Here is a 6,927-nt window from a genome sequence, read left to right as displayed (position 1 = left end):
GCACAAACACATCCCCTCTAAAACACAACAGTGGAAATACAGAAAGGAGTATAAACAGAGACACAGCTAGTTATTCTACAGGTAGCCAAGTCAGAGGACAAACATTACATGTGCACAGAGGGCACATGCGGCTGTCTAAACATACATATATATATAAATAAATATGAGCACGTCCATGGTGGTTACTGATCACACAGTATTTGTAAATGCACACACATACACATGGATACACATGTTCTGTACGCCTGATCAAATATAGCAACATGTACATATAATGAAGTGAATTAGTTCATTATTTAAAACAGCACATGGTGTTGCATTACAAGGTGTTGACTTAAACTGAAAGCGACTTCAGTTTGTTAACATTTAGGAAACCGTTCACTAACTGCATCTCTTACCTGAGGTCCTGAGCTTGGATGTGGGATACAATAAGACTGGGATCTGCTGGAACAACGGCCCCATCCTCCCTCCCTCCCATCTCTCCTCCCTTCCCCCACCAGCTGCTACACAGCATGCACCTCCCTGACTCCACCCTCCTTCTTCCTCCACATTACCTCCCAGCATCCTCTTGCAAAGGCCCAGCCCCTCCAGAGCTGGGAGTCAGGATTGGTAACTATTGGTAACTGCATCCCTTAGGGACCGAAACCCTCTGACCTCCTCTTTGTTGGCGTCCTACATTCAAAAGCCTTGTTTTTGGGCTGTTGCCGTATTTGTGTTTCATTATCATGTTTTTGATTAAAGTAATATTTTTCCAGAGTGCCATTACAACTGCTGTGTGAATTTAGAAATCCTATAAGTCCCACGCCAGGTGGCTTTTCCTAATTCTGCTTTGTCTGGCATGTATTTCAGATGTGACTGTGTTTATTGAATTTGCACTTCACAAGACACACAGGGGATTTATCCCACCGGTTTAGTAACATTAGGACGGATTTAGAATGAACATTCAACAGTACAAGTATGCTTATACACACAGTATGTGTCTACATGTCACACGGTTAGTGTATAATGGTACTTTTATGATCCTTCAGTTCTGTTTAACTTCATGAACACAATCACCAACTCCAAATAAATGATACATTTCTTTTGACATTTTGGGGATTTCTTTTTCCATCTTTAGCTCACAAAGATCATTTGTCATTACGTGCAGAATCCTAAATTATTATTAAATGGTGCAACAAAATACCCTTAATTGTACTTTAATGTATGTACTGAAGGAGAAGGCAGGTTTACACACTCCCAACTGATGTCACTACCTTGCTCATGAGCACGTTCCCAGTTTCCTTTTTTGGTTTTATTGCCAAAATAAATATACTCATATCAGTTAAGGGACATGGTGATTAAAAGGACCACATAGTTTGTTTAATCCAATTAATTTTGCTGTGATGTTTTGACCCAGTCATCAACTTAAACTAAATAAATTAAGTGCACATGTCCTCTGGACCTGATGCTCTAAGTCAACAGTTGGCAGTCAGGCTCCATAGGTGACCACACAGGTGGCTCTAGTCAGCTATGAACAGGAACTGTTGATGCTGAGTAGCGCGGTGGGGGGGGGGGGGGGCAGTTGTGAGGGAGATCTGCTTCATTGAATCACTGAAGTCCCTTATTGCGGTGCAGTTTCTCTGCATTTTCTATTCTTCTTTGATTTGAAATATCACATGGTTAGGGAGAAAAAGGGAAAACTTTACATTGCCATTTGCAATTATTTTACATATTCTCAATTGATTTTTAAATTATATTCATAGTGGCATGCAAATGGTTGGCTAGTTTGTTTGTTTGTCTTGCTGCAATGTTATTTTGAGTTCAATTCTACCGACTAGTTATTTTCTTTTTTTGCGAGCAGAGAATGTTTGTAAAACTCTGTGGTCAGCTCGTGTGCAGCTGTAATGTTAGGCAACACTAAACAACACAATCGTCCTTTATGTTAACACTTATTGAGATTGGCTTTGGCCATGCCCTTCATCTAATTTCTCATAAATCATAAACCAAACAAATATCTGTTTGCATCTGTTCTTGTTTTTTTCTATTCTTCCGTCTTCTCTGTCCACCCTGTGCTTCAGGCAAACTAAATATATCTGTGTGTTCTTGTTCCACAAATCTTTGCTTTTCAAGATTTCATAAGCTGTTTTTTGAGAGTTGGCAGAACTTCGGTCAAACTCGAACTGAGGACATTGCTATGACATGGTCAGAATTATAAACTCGTCCACCAGGACGCCCCTTCTTTCACAACTCTAATACAACAAAATCAGACCTTGGGAAGAGGATATGTTTGTATATTGTTCTGGCTTCTCCTTACAAAAAAAATATAAATTGCCCAGGTGCGTTTAAAAGACTGTAAACCAGTTAGTCTCTTCAGGACAGGTTGTTTCTCTGCCTAACGTATGCATGAACATATTCCAGCCCCATGAGAACCTGAATAGAAGCAGTGGCTAAAGAACACACACACACACACACACACACACACACACACACACACACACACACACACACACACACACCAGCAGTACTAACAGCAGTCTGCAGTATCCCAATTGTCTATTTTAAGCAGCAGCCGGGCACCACTTGGGGGCTGTCTCCACGTTCAGACCTCTTCATGTCTGCCACAAAACGGATAAAGCTTTAAATTACCCTCAGACCCCGTTTTGGCAGATGCATGTCTTAATCATGTGCGTTTGCGTGAACGTGTATGACGAAGTAAAGAAGGGCCGACGAGAGCACAGAGGGTGAGAGAAGCAGTCCGAAGGCAGCAGATGGCTTAGTCAGAGTGAGGGTCTCGGGAATACTAATGTCTCTCTGTCTTGACTTCTAAGATACGACCTCTGCTCACACCAGAGAATTAGACAGTCAGGCTTCAACAGGGAAGAGACAAGACAGGACGGACGAGTGTGAAAGAACCATGAAGAGAGAAGATCATCAGCCAAACTGTAATATGATTATTATAGTCTGTAAATGGAGCAGGACAGAAATAAGGATCTCTATTGATTCCATTAGCCTTCTGAATGAACAAATCCTCTTAGGGTGTGGGAAAGTAAGGATCAAACTCACTGAGGTATCAACAGTTGAGATGAAATTAAAATGCCTTTCACTCTTTTGAATCTCATCCCCGGTCATATTAACAATAACACTTCACCATCACTGCAACGAGGTGAGCTTAGTTAGTTTTTTGTGTTAAAATTGGATTTATGTAAAGATTAGTCTGATGCATTGCTCAGTTCATTGCATAAACATCAATTAGATAATTGGAGTGTTACATTTGCATAGTGATAGATAAATATCATAACATCTACTTTATTGTGAGATTAATTTCAATCATATAGCCCCACCCAAGCCTTTTAGTCACTGGTAGAACTTATTTGCATCTTTCTTTCTGTGAGATAAAGCATGATAACACATGAATTTGACATCCTGTTCTTGACATAGACGGACAAAAAGTAAGTCTAGTTTGGTTGAACAGTTCCTTCTGAAATAAAAAATCTTGTTCAAAATGTAACCAGAGAAGGAGTTGAATGAATTATTTAGCCAAGTAGATTTCACAAGAAGTGGGGTCCATTTTGCAGGATGGTAGACTTAAGAAACACTGCTATCGGTTGAACCATTGAAGCCTTAGTCTACATAGCTAACTGCAGTATTATGATACGTTTGGTATTACTGAAGGTGAACTGATTCTGCTGCTTTGACAGAATCAGACAACACTGATGGCCAAACCATATTTTGCATTTCTCTGCTTAACCAGACATTTAAAACCAGCTACTTCTGAGAAATGCCCGAGGGGAATAAAAAGAAAATAACATTTGTTGGCTCTGCTCTAAAGGTCGTGAGGATTCAAGTCAATCTATTTTGTTTTATTAATTAAAATGGTTCCTAATAAAATTGGTCTGATAAGCATAAAAACAAGCACAAAGTACGTTCATAATTCTGGCTTGACAATACAATGCTACTGTGACTGCAAAACTAGCTGGTAACTGTTGACATTAAATACATTCACCTTAGTTTGTGTGGGTGCCTGTTTGTGCCCATACTGTGGTCTAAATGCAGCTTGCAGCTCATTTTTCACAATGAAAGGAAAAATGAGAACCATCTGGTGAATATAAAGTTAAAAGCAGACAAACCGGGATGGAATACGGAGGAGTTCACTGAGTTCCCAGAGAGGAAGTGAGAATGGAATCTCTTTTTTTTTTAAGATGGAGACCTGGCAACCTGCTGCTATTCAGCACAGAGAAAATTGCTGTTTAAATTGAAGAGTTATTTCTGCTTCTGCTCTCTCCCTCTTTTGCACAAACGGACACAAAGATTTGCAGAGAGATATATAGACATATCTTGCAGTTTATTGTCCTCAAAAGACCGATATCCCACACAAATGCCTATATAGATACATGTCGGCCATAATGGGAAGTAATGGAGGATATATCAATCTAAACCACATTTAATTAGGGACAAAATAAATGTACCCATTCTTTGTGTTTGATAGAAATTCATGATATGTCATATTAGCATTGAATGGTGTAAGTCACTAAACAAGGTCTTCAAAAGTGCCAGTACTGTTCTGCTGAGTGAAGCCAATGCAGAAGTGTCTTAAACTTGCATTCTCTCTACTGACCAGCAGGGGGCGACTCCTCCGGTTGCAAAAATAAGTCTGATTCTATAGAAGTCTATGAGAAAATGACCCTACCTCTCACTTGACTTGTTACCTCAGTTAACATTGTAAACATGAGTTTATGGTCTCAATCGCTAGTTTCAAGTCTTCTTCAATTCAGCATGATGTTCATTTAGTAAATTATGGTCCAGTTTAGAGTAAAATAGACTAAAAAGCAGAGTATGCTTTAGGGCGGGCTTACTGTGATTGACAGGTGGCTGCCACGACCAGAGCTAATTCGTCTCTACATCCCTCCTGCATCCCTCCTGCGTATTCCAAATATTCCAAATAGGGTAACTTCCGCTCACTGGTTGCGGAAAAACCAACATGGCGACAGCCGTAATGCAAGATGGCCTCGGCGAAATCGCAGAACTCGAGGCTAAAAAAAACGGCAGTCCACAAACCAATGGGTGACGTCAAGATGACTACGTCCACTTCTTATATACAGTCGGAGTCTATGCTCCAACCCGAGGCACGCTGGGATAGCCTCCAGACCCTTGACTCTATAACAAAATGATGTTGTCAGCATCTACTTTAAGTATTACTTATATTATTTAAAATGTATTTTTCAAGCCTAAAAAGATCAAAGCATCTGAGATATCTGCATTTAGACTTAAAAAGACATATTTTCCTAATATTAAGCTGTTTTTGCTAATTGATTTGACTGTTCCCTGGAATACAGTGGTTGATGGTTTGATGCCTGACTAAGTTGAATTTATCTCCTAGAGGCCATATCGTACAGTGGGGTAAAAAGGAATATTTCCTGTGAATCAGACCGATTTCTGTTTATATTAACAGTTGGAGATATGACACCAAATCAGAATCAGCCTTTGAGCCCAATGATTGGGACCACAAAAAAGTAACTGACACGGTATGGAGCCTCAACACAAAGCAAGACATGTTTGATTCACTGTATTCATCCTGGAAGGAGAAAATATTCTTTCAATCTATGGTAGAAGAAGCGGAAAAGAAGCCAGCTTCTTCCCTTTTAACTGGGAGTCAACTGTTAACCACTGCAGCCATCCTTCTCTTATACAAGTGGCAGCAGAACTGCAATACACCCACTTCCTAATGTATCATCTTGATACTATTTTTCCAAAGACCATCTGCATTAACAGCATTATGGGGAGAACTTTCTGAGACACTCAGTAATCCACGAAATAATCTCCACTGCCCTTCATGAAGCAGCCACCCGTCATCTTTATTGGGGTCAGCTATGATTAAACGATCTTGTAAACATTTAACTGTATAACATTTAACTACCCTTACAGCATTTCCACATTGTTAAACATGTTGATGAATCGCGTAATAACCCGATCGTGTTTGAGTTATGCTGCTTGTAAATAAAGAATAAAAGGCTCTATCAGAAAGAGACGGAGCGAGAAAATGAGTTTCCTCTCAGCTGTCTCATTGAGATTCAGCGTTTGTTCTCCTTACAGCCTCCCACTCGCTTCAGGACCACGACGACAAGAGCCAAGCGGGAAACAGGAAGAGAAGGAAAGCAGAGACTTGGTGAGCATCGGGAATGGCAAAAGGACCACAGAACGCGACACTTGCTCCCCCGCCATTCTGCCTGCCAATGTCCATCTCGCCACTTCAAGCACAACACGCCACAGACACGCCCTCCTCCTTCACCCGTGACTGTTACCATAGCTACTCTTTGTTTTACCAGCGCAGTCTGTCAGAGGAGGACTGTCTCAACCAATCGTCAAAGTAATCCCTTTTACAGAACACATGCACATTGTTCAAACCGATACAGCCTTTTGTACAGTAACACAAGAAGAGGCACAAGAAATAGCAACACCTTTGGTGTGTGCAGTGTGGAGTAAATTCGCCCCCAATCAACAAATGAAAGCAGAGTGAATACACCAGATGGACATTTTTCTTTTTGCGTGGCCCTGCATCAGAGGACCAAATTGTCTAGGTTCAAGAAGACGAGCAGCAAGCCTCAACGCAGATTCACGGTGGTGTAAAACAGTAACAAAGGCTACAGGAGAGCCCTTCACCAGAACAAGGGAGAAATTGATTATCGTCACTGCAAACAAAAGGGGCACACAAGTCTGGATCTTAAACACAATATCCTCATTAAGGTAGTGAAGAAAGAAAAGCATAGCTTTGCTGATGTTTGCTGTTAGCCAAGCTAGCGGCATGGTTCTAGGGATGGCCATGATAGTCAATCCACTACTTTGGGTCAGACTGAAATATCTTCACAACAGTTGGGTGGATTGCATTTTACGGACATTTATGGTACCGAATGAGAGCTGAGTGAATCTGATGATCCACCATGAGGTGAAAGA

Source organism: Pholis gunnellus (genome assembly GCF_910591455.1).
Source record: "Pholis gunnellus genome assembly, chromosome: 1".
Classification (NCBI taxonomy): domain Eukaryota; kingdom Metazoa; phylum Chordata; class Actinopteri; order Perciformes; family Pholidae; genus Pholis; species Pholis gunnellus.
This window is presented reverse-complemented; position numbering follows the sequence as displayed.